General features: G+C 36.5%; 1 long non-coding RNA gene across 1 annotated transcript in view; it reads left to right on the top strand.

The window, feature by feature from the left end:
• The first annotated feature begins 2,520 nt into the window (after window positions 1–2,520).
• The window catches only part of LOC145539260 (uncharacterized), a 199,175-nt gene continuing 180,379 nt past the window's right edge, over window positions 2,521–21,316 (top strand). The window contains exon 1 of the long non-coding RNA XR_014077676.1: window positions 2,521–2,854. This is a non-coding gene — a long non-coding RNA (uncharacterized LOC145539260). The remainder of the gene's footprint in view (window positions 2,855–21,316) is intronic.

The raw sequence follows: 21,316 nt of genomic DNA, 5'->3' as shown, positions 1-21,316 counted from the left end.
ACGGACTGCAGCCTACCAGGCTCCTCCGTCCATGGGATTTTCCAGGCAAGAGTACTGGAGTGGGGTGCCATGTATATACTAAGAATATTATATATACTCTTCTTGAAAAATAGGCTTGTTTTGTTAACTGATGAACAATGGTACCATGCTCATAACTAGATATAACTAATTGTATGTCACTGTCAGATATAGATCAGAAAATGTTAATGAAATTAACAAATGACATAATCTCCTGAATTATTCAGAATTAATTGAGAAGATACAAACTTCGCAGTTAAAGCCAAGTACTTTCCAGGATGCAGATAATGCATCATGATCAATAAGCAAACACTGTCCTCGAAACCAAATTTAAGAATGTGTTATTAAAGAGGTATGCAATTGGTTGGCTCCATTATTTATGCAAATCTGCGTGTTTGATGAGATTTGCATTGAAAATACAACTTCTTAATTCCACACTTTTAAGCAACACAGTGCTTGAAATTATGCATGCAGAAGACCCATGCCATAAGTAAGAGAAGTAAATAACTCCTTATCTATTTGACAAAAGAATCACAGATCTAGCAATTCATTATCTGACTTGATGGCTTACCTTCAAGCCCATTCAGAAAAGAAGTAAACAAAGAAACAATGAGCATTTCTTTCTATACCAAATATGCATAATGGAAAATCTGTCACCTAACTTGCCAATTCATGCAGGTTTCTAGAATTAAATTTAATTAACCTTGCTCATTAAACTTTCTTGATCAGTCTCCATATTTCTTGGATTAAAAGCTTAAAAGGAACTTATATTTGATACCCATTGTTTACAAAATTTGGGAAATGCTGAACTAATAAATTATGTACATTGTGTAATTTCTACCCCCTTAAAAATGATAAAAATTAGGTTTGAATGCATTTTATAAAAATAAGTTTAATTTTTTAATTGCTTAATTTTGATATGTGAACGTTAGTAGTTTTAAACATTTTGTCATGGTTTAGTAATATTAAAGAAATAACTTACCTTAAAAAAGAATTCATTTGCAGTAAAAATAAAATTACTAATATGCCAATGAAAAACTATAAAAATATCTTGGCTTTCCAAAACAGAAATGTAAGATAGGCAAAAAGAAATTTAAAAAGTATTTAATTTAAATGTGTACAATAGAAAGTTACCTTTATGTGCAGACAGACATTCCTCTTCTTTCTTATTTTGACTTCTGGCTTACTGTTCCTCTCTCTTACACTACTTCTGTTATAATCATTGCAATTTAAATTTCCATGCAGGTTCTTTCCAATAACCTTAAACTTCTCTTTTCCAGTGAACTTGTCCTCCATTTTTACCGGGGTCACTAAATCCTGTGGACATTCTACTGATCTTGTTGTTGTAAACCAACAGCTCCCTCACAGTCTTAAATTTGAACCCCATTCTGTATACCATCTCTTATTTTTGCATCTCACTGCCTATACTGACCCTCATCTCATGCCTATTGGACCCTAGAAGGATTTCACCTACCTCATGGAATACCTGCCTCTGGGTATACCTGCCTCATGATATACCTTCATTGAAACCTCATTTCCCTCCTTACCTAATTTGAAGTCCAAATCCTATCATTATAAACATTCTTTCATATATATAACTCAATTCCTTTGCCCTTATTAACAATTTGCCTAGAAATAAACAGGCCTGTTTCAGTCTAACTTTCTGCTTTCTTTGAGATGTTAATACACAGATGAATGTGGTTAGAGAGAAATAGTAGTCATGCTTACTACATACAGTCTCTTTTAATATAAAGGGCCTATTATGACCTTCTTAATGCTTTTCATGAGTCATACTATATTTCCTTTTTTCATTTACTATCCCACTCTCATGATACATCCTAAATCTTTTATCCACAAGCCAAATTCAAAAGGCTGTGGAAACTAAAAGCATTTATATCTTATCTGGTTCCAAAGCTTGACCTGATCTGACCTAAATTCATCTGGTAGCAAAACCTGACCAAAATTAATGTCTAACTATTTATAGTCTTTCCATTCTAATTAATGTGAATATTCACATATTTCCCTACAGATCTATTAATGTTTTGAATACAGAGTGTTATTTAAGACTTCACTGGGTTTTTTTCCTAATACATGAAGTATATATCACAGCATTACATGTCTGTAATTCAAATAAATTTATATCTTATAGTATATCTGGCTATAAAGGTCTTGGATAAGAGATTGTGGACCTCGTATTTGTATCCATATTGCTTTCAATTTCTGCGAAAGATATCATGTTCCAATAAGATATCTGTATTCCCTTATGTACGCTGTAAGGGCAAGTACAAATTGAAAACAAGAGACTTAATTCTCCCTGTTGGAAATAAAGGAAGAGCCCCTATCCTTTTCCTAGAATATTTACTTTAGAACACATAACATTTTTTCTTTAAAATATATTAATATGTAAGTCTTTTTAAAATCTAAATAATCTCTTGCCAATTTTAAGACCAAGTAATATCTTTCTCAAATACCTGAGAGTCATCTCTTTGGAATGCAATTATCAAGAAAGCATTCCAGTTTCTGTTGAAGGGTAGGAGCCTAACTTCAGTTGGAACCTCCCTCTCAGTTGCCATAGTATCTCCTGTCACAGAGATGGTGGCAGTTGTTTAGTCGCTAAGTCCTGTCTGACTCTTGCAACCCTATGGACTGTAGCCCGCCAGCCTTCTCTGTCCATGGGATTTCTCAGGCAAGAATACTGGAGTAGGTTGCCACTTCCTTCTCCAGGGAATCTTCTCAACCCAGGGATTGAACTCGTGGTTCCTACTTGCCAGGCAGTCTCCTGCATTGCAGGCAGATTCTTTATCACTGAGCCACCAGGGAAACCCCTGTCACAAAGGTATGTAAAGTTTATTTTCCCTTTGGAAAAAGCTAATTAACAAATACTCATGGCCACCTGAATTAAGAGGTAAACTAGGATGAACTATGTTGTGACAAATGGTACTATGAAACTCTCTTACTTAAGGACTAGTTATTGTTTACCTTGAGAACATTTATGTCAAAGGATTGCATCTTCTGGCTGTATAAAAGGATGAACTTTCTCTGAAAGAATGAACTTCCTCTCAATATTTGAACTAACTTTCTGGTTTAAAGCTTTTTGTTGTTCAGTTGCTAAGTCATGTCCAACTCTTTGTGGCCTCATGAACTACAGTGCACCAGGCTTCCCTGTCCTTCACTGTCTCCCAGAGTTTGCTCAAACTCATATCCATTGAATTGGTGATGCCATCCAATCATCTCATCCTGTTGCTCCTGTCTCCTCCTACGCTCAATCTTTCCCAGCATCAGTCTTTTCCAGTGAGTTGGGTCTTCACATCAGGTGATTCAAAGCTTATTTAATAGTAAAACTGCTTTCTATCTCTCCTACTTTTATGGAAAGGTTTCCTGGGTTGCCTGAAGATTTTGTGTTTAATGATATTCCCCAGTAGTAACTCCATCTAATTTGCTGTTTGAAGACATTGCCCCCAAAATTCTTCTCTCCCTTTCATGCCTTTTAAAATACTTTGATCTTTCTCATTAGCTGCAGTTTCTTCCATCTTGACCTTACACCTCCTCCAACAATGATCCCATGTTTCTATCTTTTGAACAAATTTTCTCTTTTCAAAGTTAGACATGCTTCCCCAGTACCTCTTCTCTGGTGTATACTCTACTCGGGCTTTGATGTCACCGCTAAACAAAATTTTTTTTGTTAGTGTCAGCAATGACCTCCAATGACAAAACTTTAGTCTTCATGTTTATTCACTATTAATAATCTTTGAAATAATCACTCCCTCTAGTTTGAAACCCTGTTGTCTTCCTACTACAGCACCACCTTACTCATTTCTGCTACTGGCTATCTGGTGCTTTTCATTCTCCCTTGTGAATTCCTCCTTATCTCTCAATCTATAAACCATGGAGTACTCCTAGAATCAGCTCTGGCCTTCTTATCATCTTGATCTACTCCAACTTTCCTGAAGGGAGCATTCAAACTCATAGCTATAAACATAACCTCACACTGTGTGTGTGCTTAGGCACTCAGTCATGTCCGACTCTTTGCCAGCCCGTGGACTATAGCCCACCAGGCTCCTCTGTCCGTGGGCTTCTCTAGGCAAAAATACTGGAGTGGGTTACCACTCTCCTTTCCAGAGGATCTTCCTGACCCAGGGATTGAACCCAGGTCTCCTGCATTGCAAGCAAATTATTTACTGTATGAGCTACAGAGAAGAACCTCACACTGATACCTCCTAGGTATGTCTCTCCAGTTTGAATCACTCTCCTAAAATTCAGGTACATTTCCAACTGCATATTTTACATCTCTTAAATGAGCCAATCTTGTGAGTGATCTACCTAAATCTAAACTTCTAAAACCTAAATTACATATCTAGTGATAGAACTAAAATCAATGAATCCAAATTTCTGAAATCTAAAAATCCAGCCATTTTTGCTATCTCTGTTTATTTATTATCCTGTACCAAGTTATCATCATCTCTGATATATGAATTATTCTTTCCCCCACTGCCTTTCTACTGTCTATTCACACCACATGTCAATCCTTTGCTTTAAACAACATAATAGCCCTCCTTTCCTCGCAAAGTTAACAACAACAAAAAAATCCTTACAAAGATCTACAAGGCCTTATAGTATTTTGCAATTTACCAACATTCTGAAATTATTGATGACTATTTTCTTTCCACCCTGACCTTCTTCCTGACCTTTTAGCACACCAGGCTTTCATACCATACCACCTGTTTCAAGTGTATTTTGCTGAAATCTAGAACACCCTGCTTATAGATTAATGCTTGACTCATTCCTTAATCTCCAGGAGAGATTTATAAACATGGCTTGCATTAGAAAGACTTTCCAGAACGCTACATAGAAACTAAATATATTTCATCTGGTGTGTCACTTTTGGTAAGTAATATGGCTTCGATGACTCATTATTCATTCTGTCTCTCTCTGTTCACATGTGTATGAAAAAGTGTGTGTCTCTATAAAGTGGTTAAATGGAAACCAGCTAACTAAAATTCAATATTTTTGTAGTGGTTTTAGTTTAAATGCAGTGCAATGTGAAATCTTTATGTACAGTTTGAGTTTTGAAAAATGAATAAGCTTCTGTAAGCAGATCTTATTAAGACAATGAGCATAGCCATAGTCTCAGAAAGTTCTCTAGTTCTCTTCCCAATCAACACCCCTCAGCCCAAGGCAAACCACTTTGCTATTTTTTTGTTTTTACCATGTATCAGTTTTACCTACTTATATCTGTTCTAAAACGTCATACAACTGGCACTGTATAGTAGTAGTTTTCTGTGCCTGGATTATTTCTTTCAGCAAAGTGTCTGCTCGATTCATGCATGTTGCTGCATGAGTAAGTGTAAATATAGTGAACTGTTTATCAATTCTCTTATTGATATATATTTGGCTTATTTCTACTGTTTAACTGTTGTGAATAGAGTGGCCATGAACATTCTAACAGATATTTGTTTGAGCATACATTTTCATTCCTCTTGGATTAATACACAGAAGTGGAATCCCTGTTTTCTAGGACAGCTATATGTGACTCTTTATAATGCATTGCCACAGAATTTTCCATTGTGCAGTTCTATATACTCACCACAAATGTGTAAGTGTTCCAGTTATTCTCTGTAGTTAACAACATTGGGTGCTCTCCAACATTTAAATTTCAGCCAAACTTACAGTTTCATAATGGTATTTTATTGTGATTTTAAACTGAATTTCCTTGATGACAAATAGCGTTCACTCTCTTAGCATTTTTTTTTACCCATTTTTATATCTCTCTTTGTAACATTTCTGTTCAAGTCTTTTGCCCATTTTTATTTATTAGTTTGTCACTTTATTGTTACATGGAGATTTTTATATATTTAGTTTTGTTTTGTGTAAGATAAATGTTTTGCAAACAATTGGTTCCAGGTAGTGATTTGTTTATTGATTTATAACTGTTCTTTGACAAGCAGCATTTTTTAATTTAATGATGTTTAGCTTTTAATTTACTCCTTTACACTTTTAAGGCATTTGTTGTATCTTGTCTAAAAAGTAATTTGCTTTTTCTCAAGTCATAAGATATTCTCCCATGTTTTATAAGATTTACAGTTTTACTTTTTTATAATTTTATTTATTTATTTATTTTTGACTCTGCTAGGTCTTTGTTGCTGTGCTGGCTTTCCTCTAGTTGTGGCAAGCAGAAGTTACTTTCTGGTTGCAGTACACAGGCTTCTTATTGCGGTGGCTCCTATTGTTGCAGAGCACAGGCTCTAGGGCACATGGGCTTCAGTAGTTGTGGCATGTGAAATCAGTCATCACGGCTTCTGGGCTTTAGAGCACAGGCTTAATCGTGTGGAGCATGGGCTTAGTTGCTCCAAGGCATGTGGGATCTTCCTGAGTCAGGAATTAAACTCCTGTCTCCTGCATTGGCGGGAGATTCTTTAGCACTGAGCCACCAGGGAAGCCCTAGTTTTGCTTTTTGTGTTTGGATATGCATCTATCCAAAATTAAATTTTGTGCATGGTGTAAGGTAGAGGTTGATATTCCTTTTTTTCACATATGGATATATAATATTTTAAATGTAATTAATTGAAAAGTTTTTTTTTAATTACCTTGATATCTATCAAAAATAATTGACAAAATATTTGTAGGTCTATTTCTGAACTGTCTATTCTTTGCCTTTGATATTTTTTTTCCTATAATCATGCCGGTGTAAGGCTGTATATTATTTTATAATAGTTTTATGTTTTAAGTTTTCATATTTTTGTATAAATTATAGATTTAGCATGCCAATTTTTATAAGAAATTCTACTGTAATTATGATTGTGACTACTTAGAATCTGTAGATTAATTTTTAGAGAATTAACATTTCACAATATTTATTTTCAAATCAATAGGCTTGGTATATCCCTCCAATTATTTAGATCTTTATTGTTTTTCTCAGAAATATTTTAGCGTTTTGCATGTACAGGTCTTTCACTTATTTGTTCAGTATGTTCCTAAGTATTTTAGCAGTTTTATTCTATTAAAATTTATTTTTTAATCTTTTTATTCTGAGCTAATTATAGACTCAGAGAATTTTGGAAATAATATAAAGTGTCAAGTTTCCTCTAATGGTGATATAATATAGTTGTAGTAAAATATCAAAACTAAGAAAATAATGTTGGTAATCACTATCTAAGCTATAGCTCTTAGTCAATTTTCATTGTTTTTAACCTGCATTTGTGTGTGTGTGTGTGTGTGTGCTTATGTAATTCTAAGCATTTTTAGTCCATGTAATGATTCATGCAACCACAGCAAAAATCAGCTGTTCTAAATTGTTCTATGTTCACAAAAATACCCCTTTGTGCCAAACCTTTCCCATAGCAGCCACTAATCATTTTTCATCTCTATAGTTTTACTTTTTAGAGAATATTATATAAATGGAATCATATTTAATATCATGTTTTTAAGTTATTTCAAAAAACTTGGGAATTGGTAGAAGCGGGTTTTATTATAGATGAGAATTTTAATCATGGCTTGATAATTGTCAAAAATGGGTGAAGGATCCACAAGAGCTCATTATTCTGTATTCTCTATTCTGAGATAGTTTTGATATGTTTCTTAATAATAATAAAATTAAAAGTTATCAAAGAATGGATAGAAATATCTAAAGTAGAGGGTATTCAGAAGAAAATGAAAAGAATACTGTTTAAATTCAGGAAAAAGAGTAGAGAAAAGTAATTCAGAGTGTTAAAATCAGATTAGGAAATAAGATAAATATGAATGAAGTAACAGTAAAGGACATTATAATTAACTTTAGTTATTTTTAACAACCAATCAGAATCAATGATTGAGGACATTTGAAACAAATAATATTAGATAGTGAAGTAGAAAATATACAGGGAAACATTAGCCAACATTGAGGAGTCTTGAAAATGAACCAAGGTAATTTTAATATAGCACTTTCTTGTAGGGTAGCTTCAGAACAACTGGGCAGGGATTTTAAGCTATGATGACAGCTATGATTTGAATTTGTGACACCCTGTGACCAAACAGGTGGGAAAAATTTTTCCTTAGTGTCTTTACTCCAGAGCAGCTCATTCCAACAGAACTTTCTGCAATGTTAGAAATTGTCCATATGTAGGATTCCCAGCATGTTAACCACTAGGCACATATGGTTATTGAGCACTTGAAATATTGGCTGTGTGACTGAGGAACTGAAATTTTAATTTAGTGTAACTTTAATTAGAATTTAAATAGCCATATGTAGCTAGCAACTAGAGCATTGGGCAACATGGGTCTAGAGGATATCAGTAAGTTCCTTCCTCTCAATCACCCCATTTTAACCACCCAGGTTTTTTAATTAGTCATGGATCTAACTTGATTTTCTGCTCTGAAATTCCTTAAGAAGCTAAATTGCTAACTCAAAGGATTATTATATAAATTTCTTCCTTATTCTCCCTCACCCCACCCCACCTAGGCCCAAATGCAATAAAAAACAAATAATGAAACAATTATCCAATCGGCATAAATGTCAGGATAGGTTTACACCACATTACCTATGCTCAGGGAATCTGACACACATAAGGATGAAAAGATGCAGGAAGATGTCATGACCAAGATATAAGATATCAATATACTACCTTCCTGTGTGTCAAGAGAGAGGAATACAATCCATGGACTCACTTTCTACACCTACATACGCAGCTGCAGCACGATCACGTGTGGTGAAAAGTAGTCCACATCTTACCAACCTTGTTCTGCACAACAACCCTCCTGAAGGAGTTAAGTATTCAGGGGTGAGCTGGAAAACAGCACTTTTCTTTTCTAGATCAAGGGAGGGTCAATCCAGCCCACAGGTGGTTTCACTTCACACCACCATGGGTCAGTTACATTGTCAACCTCCATTAAATGAAAGATGAAGTGCAGGACAGTGCCCATTTCCACAGAAGGCCTTTCTAGGTGTGCCAAGGATGGGCCGTCAGAAGGCCTGTGGAAGCAGTGAGCAGGTAACATAGGAGAAATAGGAGAAAAATGGAAGCACTCCTGGCCCCCAAACTGTCATCTTACTGTCTCCCCCCAGTTGCAAACAAACAGCCAACCATTAGTGCCAAAAAGAAAACGCCACGAAATCGAACCTGACAGAGGGGAGCATCTTGGGCTCCATTATCAGCCTCTCCCCCACATCGTAATTTTGGCATCATTTTCCTCACAAAAAGAGCATTGATAAATGGTATCTGTCTAGTTGTGGTGGATTTTACATCAATAAATACCTTGCTTATAACAAAAAAAAAATATTCAATATTACAATAAAGAACATTGTTCCTATATCTGATGGAGACAGAAAGGTATGACTGACCAAGCACCCTTGAATTTTTAGACTGCTTACTATCACTTAGTGCTTCATCTCTGATAGAAACCCAGTGGACTGGAGAGAACCATCAACACATTGTTAGTCATAGCTTTTGGCATTAACCCCAATATATTGTCTTAGTTATCTGAGCTGGAGAAGATTTGAAATATAAGGTGTAGGGGAGGTAAAAATGTATCTCTACCCTCTTAGGACTTCCCTGGTGGCTCAGACGGTAAGGAGTCTGCCTGCAGTGCAGGAGACCTGGGTTCAATCCCTGGGTTGGGAAGATCTCCTGGAGAAGGAAATGGCAACCCACTCCAGTATTCTTGCCTGGAATATCCCATGGATAGAGGAGCCTGGCAGGCTACAGTCCATGGGGTTGCAAAGAGTCAGACACGACTGAGCTACTCAGTTTTTTAGCTGGGTTTCAGAATTAAACTGATATGAAACAGATTAACATGAGAAAAGCAAAGAAGTTTCCCAAAGCTTTACACGGTATGGGAGCTCTCATCAGAAAATGAAGACCTGGGGAAATGGCAAAACCTACTTGCTCTTATATTAGGTTTAATGAAGAGAGGAACTTGTGGAAAAGTAAACTGTGTGAGATGGCTAAAGGAAGGTAAGAATTATTTGAGCAAGGTCTGTTTGTACAGAATTCTCTTGGCTTTGACACCATCAAAAAATGTTTTGTTTTGTTTTTTTTCTCCTGGTACAGGAAGAGCATCTTTCCCATGGGAGTTTTTGTCTCCTGTTTTCAGGAAGAAAAAGGGATATTAGAATGTCTCTCTTATATCTTCCAACTCCCAGCATTTTGAACCCATGAAATAAATCAGTTTTCATCCAGAAATGAAATATAAGAAGGGAGACACAAGGATGAGAATGTGCAATAGTTTTTAGAGGCTAATATTCATTACATGCAAATTCTGTTTTTCTAGCAATTGGAAATATTTTTAAAATAGCATTAAATATATAAGTTACATAAAACAAAGTAATTCAAAAGATATATTGGTGCTTGTTGGTACTCTAGATTCAACCTAGCAGATAAATAACAATCTACTTTTCCAAGAGAAAAGACAAAAATTAGAATTAATTTAGTCTTGATTACATTTTTTTCTCCCTTGCATTGACCATTTGGGATGACCTATTTACAGGTAATAATCTACAATATTGAATATTAGGATAAAATATTTTTCTATTTCAAATTCTGAAAAACATAAATCTATTTTTCTGTCCTAATAGTAATGCAATTACTCCTTTTAAGGCATCATATATGGTAAATTCAACAAAGAATATTAAATATAGGTATGTTTTCTTTGTTATGTGTTTCAGCAAAACATTTTTCTATCTGCCTTTGTTACATATGTCATCTTTCTCTAGCCCCAGATGTTCATAATATAACTCAATTTTTATTCTAAACATAGCAAGAATGTTCTGTTGTTTGTTTTATCTCGTTATCAATTATCAGACATTTTCATGCTCTAAACAGAGCATTTTATATTGTTTGGGCTGCTTAATACAGTTTGCAAAAATAGGACCAGTATTTTCAGCAGAATGGGATTTAATCTCAAATTTTTACCATTGTCCTGCTGATACTCTTGCTTGTAGTACTGATTACCCTATTGGCATACTACTAGGATTTAGTCTTGTTTTTCTTAATGTTCTATTTTAATTTACTAATTTTCTTTCTTTCTTTCACTTTCTAAGACATATGCTGCCAGACTGTTTTGGTAATATCTCCTACCCACTTTCTTATCTTATCTTTGGGCCAACTTTGTAAACTCTTTATGTAAATTGTTTTTCCCCAGGTAATGATGTTCTTATGCTCTATTTCTTTAAATTGTGGACTATGATACTATTTAACTAGAATTTGGGCTCCCTAAGAGTAGAGACTATGTTTTCTACTTGTCCTCCTTGTTTTGGACTTCCCATTGACTTAAAACTCTCCTGAAATTTTGACTGAGGAGTAGTTAATCAATCAAAGAAAGATTAATAACATACATTTTATATAGATTTAAAATAATGTTTATTTTTAAAATGCTTTTTAGATGCTAATGTTCACCATATACATTTTAATTACTTTTCTCAAATAATTTTACTACATGAAAAAGAGTAGCAATATGATAGTCTTCAATATGGTTTAAAGAAGTTCAATAGTATGAACATTTTATGAAATAGAGATCAAATTATTAAGAGTACAAGTATGTTACATATTAAAAGATATTATTAAAAGTACACCTGGAGAAGGAAATGGCAACCCATTCCAGTATTCTTGCCTGGAGAATTTCACGGACAGAGAAGCTTGATGGGCTATAGGCCATGGGGTTGCAGAGTCGGACACGACTGAAGCGACTTAGCACATTAAGAGTACAGGATGTTACATATAAAAATGTATAACAGAGTTTACTTCTACAAATAAAAGTGTCTTTTCTGATATTAACCAATGGAAGTGGCAGATGTTATTGATGTCATTAAGAAACACGATATTTCAGTGAATTTCTTAGAAAGGAAAGATAAATCAGAAACCAAAAGATTTCCCTTGAATTATAATCTAGTTTTCAACTTGTATCCTCTTTTTTCAAAGTTCTGGCCTTAGATATTAGTCTTTTGAATGGCACAAGAACTGAGTATCTGAAGAACTGATTTAAACCTTTCTCACATAATCTCCACTGGGTTGACACAAAACATCAATCTGTTCTGGGGCTTGCTGAGCAAGAATTCAAGAAAGAACTGTTTCTTTGAAAAGTAAAATGCCCATTTGAATTCTTCTGCAGCATAGATACATTAAGAGAAAATACTGGGTGCATTACTTGACAAGATCTGTCAACCTAATCTTTGCTGATTTCTCAGGATTCTCAAGGGACTAACTAAAATGGACAGGGAAATAAATGCAACAGTTCTGCCTCCTGCCAAGATGTAAAACGTAGTATATATATATATATATATATATATATATATATATATATATATATATATTTATAATTCATACTAATTAAGAAAGCCATTGATTTGTTATTTGTTAATTAATGCAACTAAGCCCTTGTAGCTTTTCCATGTTCTCTGAGCATCAAAAACCTCAAAGTTTGGGCAGTTTTTTGCTTTCATTTAAAATAGTTCTATGTTGATTTTTAAGTCTCAGTTCTGTTTAATATTCTCTTTTCTGGACTCAGTTTAAAGTTTCTTAAGGGTAGGACAGTACCTTTTCATATTTGCTAGTGTACATTTTGAGTGAATCCAAGCCTTTTTCCTCCTGTTAGAGGTGACCTATCCCCACTACCATGTACTTGGCCCTCACATGCTCCCCCAAGGAAAGGCACATTCTGTCTCACAATTGACAATTCTGTTCCTTTAGAACCTTTATCTTTATTTCTGTGATCCTTAGTAAGTGCTTCAAATTTCAGTCAAGGTGGTAGTGGTTTAGTCTCTAAGTCATGTCCGGCTCTTTGCGACCCCATGTACTATAACCCGCCAGGCTTCTCTGTCCATGGGATTCTCCAGGCAAGAATACTGGAGTGGGTTGCCATTTCCTTCTCCAGGGGATCTTCCTGACCCAGGGATTGAACCTGGGTCTCCTGCATTGCAGGCAGATTCTTTACCGACTGAGCTATGAGGGAAGCCATCAGTCAAGGTGGGAAATGTGTTAAAAATGTATCTCTATACCTATTCTTACAGAGTTTAGGTAGAGGGAAAAGTTTATAACTAAAACTTTAGAGATTACTAGAAGACTTGTTTACTTCAGGCTCTTGTTCACATAAATAGATCAAAGTGGATACTAGACAGAAGACCCCCCAGTCTCCCGAAATCATATGCAAAGCCCATGATATCCATCAGAGACCTATTAAGGTGTTTTACAACTGTATGCTGATGTCTACCAAACTACCTAGATTAAGGTCACATGGAAAGCAGTATGACCTTGGTGTGTTATAAATAACTTCTCAGATACATGCTGTTTGGACAAAGTCTGTTTTGGTTTGTGTTCAGAAACAGTGTCAGATAAGAAACTCCACAGTTCCCAAAGTATGAGAGATCTGGAAATATTTGAATGAGAGAAAGAAAACAACAGAATAGATAACAGTACTAAGAAAAGAAGACAGGCATTGGCTACAAAAGTTTTTAAATTGAAAAATATTAAGAAAGAGAACTGGAGAGAAAAGGGAAGAAAGGCTGAAATTGGGGCAGCAGAGACTAAAGGAACCAGGGAAGCAGTCAATAGTATGACCATTTTATCAAATGATTACACACTTTGACACTTATTGGAGAAACTTACTTATTTTAAAACACAATGTGTATAGAGAACCAACTCTGCCAGGCACTAAACTACTGTCTTTTAGTCCCAAAGATTCCCATTTATAGTCTGCCTTGTAGTATTGAGGCTAGAACTCTACAGACAACATTTCTCCCTTGCCAAAAGGGAGTAATAGAAAAGGAGTCAACAACTTTTATTTGAAATGGCTGCACAGTAAATAATTAGTGTTTGTGGGTGATTTGCTTTTAGGTGCATCTATTTAACTCCATTTCTAGCAAGAAGGCACCTATAGAAAATAATCAAACAAATGAGCATGGATGTATTACAGTGAAACTTTATGGGCACTGAAGTTTGAATTATATATAATTTTTAGCTGTCATGATTTTTTTTTTTTTAGCTTAAAAAAATGTAAAAGAAAATTGTAACTCACAGACTACGAAAGCACAAGGCAGGTGAGATTTGGCTCATGGGCTATAGTTTGCCACTCCCTGCACTGGGAGATACTGGAGGACAGGGGAAAAGAACTTGGTTCTTCTGTTTCCGAGCCATCCAGTCTCCATGACTCCAACAATCACGCTTCACCCTTGCAGTAGCAGTTGGTTCCAGTGTCTAGTTGGGTGCTTGCTCTTGCTCTTTAAGCAGCAGCTCAAATATTTTGACTTTAGAGGTTTGCTTTTTAATTACTATAACATATCATCTCCCAATGTACTAATGTTATACACCAACCAAGTTTCTCTTTTGGATTATAGGATTTATCTTTCTAGCTGTGGGGAGTTTGGCCAGTTCATAGACCTCTCTGTAAACTGCTCTGGGCTTGAAAGAACTGCTTCACTCAGGATCATACTACCTTCCCAGAGGCAGTTGTTATCCAGTGTTGTGTTCAGCCTCCTCACCAAAATAGTAGACAATTACAAAGGATTTATATCAGTTTGAAACTCCACATAGGATTAACTGAGGTACTGAAGACAGATATATATGCCTCTATCCAATCTCATTTCCTTTCCTTCTTTCGAAATCTGTTGATCTGAAGAAATTCCTACTAAACTTACTGCATGTTCATCTCTGTTTCAAAGTTGGCTCCTTGGGGAACAGAACTTGCAATACCTTGGTATTTTAAATAAAAGCAAATTTATTTAACATAATTCTATACAGAGAGATATTTCATGGACTGCGGGATGAAACAACATTTTAAGTGCCAACTCTAAGTTAGTTATTAAGTTTTTCAATAGCCATATATTATTCTCTTATATGGCTTCAGAATAGAGCAGCTTCACATTTCAGATAAATTGTGTAAGATTACAGACAGTTGTTGTGCTGGATATGAGCTAAAGTCTCTTAACTTCAAAATGTATTTTATTTCTAATTGTATCCTGTGACTGTAAACTAGCTTGGTAAAGAAAAATGACTGTCTGTTTATGAAAGTTAAAGTAAACATATTCAAAATTTAAACCCAAATAGTTACTTTAATACAGGTGGGTTTCATTGGGCAACAATACAAACAATTATATAACCTCCAGTAAAACAAATTGAGAATATAGGACTTTGTTAATTTGCTTTTCAGAAAGGGGGTAAATGAGTTAAAAAAAAATCCAGTTGTTAACTTCTAATTTGGCAATAGATTCTGTGATGGGTATATTGCTGTATAAATGAGTTGCAGCTGTGAGTGATTTTGGTAACAACTATAACAATGTAGTTACACAGTTTTCTTTCTAAATTAGTTCGTAGTTTCTTTCCTTCTTCTGGATTTCAGTCACCACTCCTGAATTTAATCTCTATTAACCTTACCTTCCTTAGTAAATAGTGTTCTAGATTGAAATTCTGAATGCAAGAACCCCAAATGATAGATGTCCTGCTGATTGAAACTCAAGTCAGTAGCTACTACCAAGCCAAATAGCTCAAATATTTGACAGAATTTACAGTGCAGATTTTAATGGTAATTGGAATAAGAATTCTCTATCATTATCTGCAGAACCTCCATCATCACCCTATTCTATTGTGCTTAATTGTCTAAGGATCTCTGGAATGTGTTTAATTAATGTTAGCTGGTTTTTTAAATTTATTTTTATTATTATTATTATTATTATTGGCTGTGCTGGATCTTTGCCATGCACAGGCTTTCTAGTTGTGGTGAACGGGGGCTTCTCATTGTGGTGGCTTTTCTTGTTGTGGAGCATAGGATCTAGGTGCAGAGGCTCAGCAGTTGCAGCATGCATGTTCAGTAGTTGCGGCTCTTGGGCTCTAAGGCATGGGCTCAGTAGTCGGGCGCATGGGTTTAGTTGTTCTGTGGCATGTGGGATCTTCCCAAACCAGGAATCGAACCTGTGTCCCCTGAATTGGCAGGTAAATTCTTCGCCACTGGACCATCAGGGAAGTCCAACTAGTATTAACATTGACTCCTTCTTTGTTTGTATCATGTATCCTATTAAGATGTAATTAGGTATATCTTCAAACTTACTCCATAAAAGTCAAGTTAACTGGGAAAGCATTCATTTATTTAGGCTAAAGGAATAATCAAGTCTCTATTGGGAAATGGTTGGATAGAAAAGGACTTTTTAAAAATTTGTTTCATTTTCTATTAAAGCTGATTTCTTGAATATTTTACTTATTCTGTATAAAAATACAAAGAAAATCTGTATTCAGTTCAGTTCAGTTCAGTTCAGTCGCTCAGTCGTGTCTGACTCTCTGCAACCCCATGAACTGCAGCACGCCAGACCTCTCTGTCCATCACCAACCCCCGGAGTCTACCCAAACCCATGTTCATCGAGTCGGTGATGCCATCCAACCATCTCATCCTCTGTCGTCCCCTTCTCCTCCCGCCCCTAATCCTACCCAGCATTAGGGTCTTTTCCAATGAGTCAACACTTCGCATGAGGTGGCCAAACTATTGGAGTTTCAGCTTCAACATCAGACCCTCCTATGTACACCCAGGATTGATCTCATTTAGGATGGATTGATTGGATCTCCTTGCAGTCCAAGGGACTCGCAAGAGTCTTCTCCAACACCACAGTTCAAAAGCATCAATTCTGCGGCGCTCAGCTTTCTTCACTGCCCAACTCTCACATCCATACATGACCACTGGGAAAACCATAGCCTTGACTAGACGAACTTTTGTTGGCAAAGTAATGTCTCTGCTTTTAAATATGCTATCTAGGTTGGCCATAACCTTCCTGCCAAGGAGTAAGCGTCTTTTAATTTCATTGCTTCAGTCACCATCAGCAGTGATTCTGGAGCCCCAAAAAATAAAGTCTGACACTGTTTCCACTGTTTCCCCATCTATTGCCCATGGAGTGATGGGACCAGATGCCATGATCTTAGTTTTCTGAATGCTGAGCTTTAAGCCAACTTTTTCACTCTCCTCCTTCACCTTCATCAAGAAGCTCTTTAGTTCTTCATCACTCTCTGCCATAAGGGTGGTGTCATCCGCATATCTGAGGTTATTGATATTTCTTCCGGCAATCTTGATTCCAGCTTGTGTTTCTTCCAGCCCAGCGTTTCTCATGATGTACGCTGCATATAAGTTAAATAAGCAGGGTGACAATATACAGCCTTGACGGACTCCTTTTCCTATTTGGAACCAGTCTGTTGTTCCATGTCCAGTTCTAACTGTTGCTTCCTGACCTGCATACAGGTTTCTCAAGAGACAGGTCAGATGGTCTGGTATTCCCATCTCTTTCAGAATTTTCCACAGTTTATTGTGATCCACACAATCAAAGGCTTTGGCATAGTCAATAAAGCAGAAATAGATGTTTTTCTGGAACTCTCTTGCTTTTTCGATGATCCAGCAGATATTGGCAATGTGATCTCTGGTTCCTCTGCCTTTTCTAAAACCAGCTTGAACATCTGGAAGTTCACGGTTCACGTATTGCTGAAGCCTGGCTTGGAGAATTTTGAGCATTACTTTACTAGCATGTGAGATGAGTGCAATTGTGCGGTAGTTTGAGCATTCTTTGGCATTGCCTTTCTTTGGGATTGGAATGAAAACTGACCTTTTCCAGTCCTGTGGCCACTGCTGAGTTTTCCAAATTTGCTGGCATATCGAGTGTAGCACTTTCACAGCATCACCTTTGAGGATTTGAAATAGCTCAACTGGAATTCCATCACCTCCACTAGCTTTGTTCGTAGTGATTCTTTCTAAGGCCCACTTCACTTCACATTCCAGGATGTCTGGCTCTAGGTGAGTGAGCACACCATCATGATTATCTGGGTCGTGAAGATCTTTTTTGTACAGTTCTTCTGTGTATTCTTGCGACCTCTTCTTAATATCTTCTGCTTCTGTTAGGTCCATACCATTTCTGTCCTTTATCGAGCCCATCTTTGCATGAAATGTTCCTTTGGTATCTCTAATTTTCTTGAAGAGATCTCTAGTCTTTCCCAATCTGTTGTTTTCCTCTATTTCTTTGCACTGATCCCTGAGGAAGGCTTTCTTATCTCTCCTTGCTATTCTTTGGAACTCTGCATTCAGATGGGAATATCTTTCCTTTTCTCCTTTGCTTTTCACTTCTCTTCTCTTCCCAGCTATCTGTAAAGCCTCCTCAGACAGCCATTTTGCTTTTTTGCATTTCTTTTCCTTGGGGATTTTCTTGATCCCTGTCTCCTGTACAATGTCATGAACCTCTGTCCATAGTTCATCAGGCACTCTGTCTATCACGTCTAGTCCCTTAAATCTATTTGTCACTTCCACTGTATACTCATAAGGGATTTGATCTAGGTCATACCTGAATGGTCTAGTGGTTTTCCCTACTTTCTTCAATTTAAGTCTGAATTTGGCAATAAGGAGTTCATGATCTGAGCCACAGTCTGCTCCTGGTCTTGTTTTTGCTGACTGTATAGAGCTTCTCCATCTTTGGCTGCAAAGAATATAATCAATCTGATTTCAGTGTTGACCATCTGGTGATGTCCACGTGTAGAGTCTTCTCTTGTGTTGTTGGAATAGGGTGTTTGCTATTACCAGTGCGTTCTCGTGGCAAAACTCTATTAGCCTTTGCCCTGCTTCATTCTGTACTCCAAGGCCAAACTTGCCTGTTACACCAGGTGTTTCTTCACTTCCTACTTTTGCATTCCAGTCCCCTATAATGAAAAGGACATCTTTTTTGGGTGTTAGTTCTAGAAGGTCTTGTAAGTCTTCATAGAACCGTTCAATTCAGCTTCTTCGGCGTTACTGGTCGGGGTATAGACTTGGATTACCGTGATATTGAATGGTTTGCCTTGGAAACGGACAGAGATCATTCTGTCGTTTTTGAGATTGCATCCAAGTACTGCATTTTGGACTCTTTTGTTGACCATGATGGCTACTCCATTTCTTCTAAGGGATTCTTGCCCACAGTAGTAGATATAATGGTCATCTGAGTTAAATTCACCCATTCCAGTCCATCTTATTTTGCTGATTCAGTTACCTTATGTCAAAGGAACCATCCTCTTGAAATTCAGATACTAAAAAGATGTAAGCAGGAAAGTACATTTGAAAGAATCTCATGCAAATATATAAAGTCTAGCTGAACAGCATTGACCTATTCTAGACAGATAATATGTTTCTCAAAGGAAACTCATCACTAACATCATTTGTTATGAAATTAGTTAGAGCCATGCTGATTTATCTACATTCCTATTCAGAATTCTAGCAAAGTATTTGACACCAAAGAGAGCCATTTATTCATTCCACAAGTACTCACTGAGCAGTTGCAGAAGGTCTAGAATTGAGTTTGTGGCAAATATGAAGATGAAACAGATACAGGAACGTTGTGTATTGAGCTTAGAAGAAGTAATAAACCTATACAGATGCATATACTAAGAGATGCACCATATGGAATGTCACAAGAAATATTGATTTCATATGCCAGTGGAATTCCTAGGTACTTGATCATTAATCCAATCTCCTCATTTTACATATTGGGAAAAAGGGGATTGGAGAAGATATGTGGAGTTCCCTAAAGCACTTGGTTAGTTGAACAAGTTTCCAAATTATTTGAACAAGACTAAAATTTAGGAATTTATTTTCATTCTGTCTAGTAATGTGTGCATATTATGAATGATTAAAATTCTTTGCATAGCATGTGATCATGGAAAAACTTATGTCTTCATATGAATGGAGACTGGGCTTAAACTTCACCAACATAGTCCCTCAACCATCTGATCTTACCTGAGGTTAACAGCTTTTTATTGCTTTCTAAAGCCTCAGAGTTTAATAGGAAGCAGTTATGACATTAATCTTCTTTTAGGTCAAAAAATAAACACCCATGTACATGCTGGGGATAAATGCAATTATGTAGAAAAGTACATGTCAATAATAACAGCTGTGTTGGAGTTTCTACTTTTTTTAAGATATGGTAAATATAATGATGTTATGGGAAAATGTATAAATTATTTTCTGAGCTTCTGAGTTCAGCCACATACTATTGTATTATTTTATATATTATTACACTTAGGCTCTATTATTATGTTTCAGCTAAGCATTTTTGGATGCTTCCCCAATGGCTCAGAGGGTAAAGAATTTGCCTGCAATGCAGGAGACATAGGAGTTGTGTCAAGGTTCGATCCCTTGATTGGGAAGATCACCTGGAGGATGAAATGGCAACCCACTGCAATATTCTTTCCTGAAAAGTCCCATGGATAGAGGAGCCTGGTAGGTTAGTCTATAGCGTTGCAAAGAGTTGGACATGAATAAGTGACTAAGCACATAATATTTAGGGGCTTCCCTGGTGGCTCAGACAGTAAAGAATTTGTCCACAATATGGGAGACCTGGGTTTGATCCCTGGATCAGGAAGATCTCCTGGAGAAGGAAATGACAACCCACTCCAATATTCTTGCCTGGAGAATTCCATGGACAGAGGAATCTGGCAACCTATAGTCCATGGGGTCACAAAGAGTTGGACACCACTGAACAACTAACACATAAACAACTTTTACAAACAGCCACTAAATGTTACAACCCAACACAAGAGTTACACATTTTTTTTTGCTCATAACAGTCTAAGTAGACTTAAGATCTAAGTTGTGATGTGTGTGTTCTGTTCCATGAAGGTGTTGAAGGACCCAGGCTATTCTGCAGTCTTAAATATGTGGCTTCCTAGGTAACCCTAAGCATTGTCATTCCAGTCATTTGAGGAGGGGGAAAATCATAGAGCCTGAAAGTTGCACAGTTACTTTGTTCATATTCCGTTGGCTAGAACTCAGCCACACACCAACATCTAAACACAAAAGAATGCAGAAAAAAGTGGTAAACTATTTGTCAAAGGTGAAAGGGCAGAATGAATTTAGAGACCAGCTAGCACTGTATCACAATCTGAAATTTGCCCACCAAATATCCATGTCACCCTATTCCCTATATTTAGAACCCACGCAGTCCCCCTCAAAGCATGACAACTCAAACCCTCATCCAGTTACTGCATCATGATCAAAGTTCAGAATCTGTAGTCCAGATGCATCTTCTCGTAATCCAGCAACTTATACATTCATAAATGAATAAGTAAATATCTCTTGTTCCTCCAAGCACACACACACAGGCGCACAAAAATTGTGAAGGACAAAACAGATACCTGTATTTTGAATATTCTATTCCAAAGAAGAGAAAGGAAGTGTGGTTACATCATATAGATGTGATACAATCCTCTTGAGTTAGCCCAGTGAAGAATTCTTTATCAACAATGAGTCTGTTCTCAGAAGTGAACTTCCATCCATTTCCCGTGGCTCCTGACTCTAACCTGTGGCAAGCCCATACTTGTCTATTACCCGCCATGGCCACAACTGATCA

This window comes from Giraffa tippelskirchi, chromosome 2 (assembly GCF_054371585.1).
Source record: "Giraffa tippelskirchi isolate mGirTip1 chromosome 2, T2T-mGirTip1v1.2.pri, whole genome shotgun sequence".
Classification (NCBI taxonomy): Eukaryota; Metazoa; Chordata; class Mammalia; order Artiodactyla; family Giraffidae; genus Giraffa; species Giraffa tippelskirchi.
This window is presented reverse-complemented; position numbering and strand designations above follow the sequence as displayed.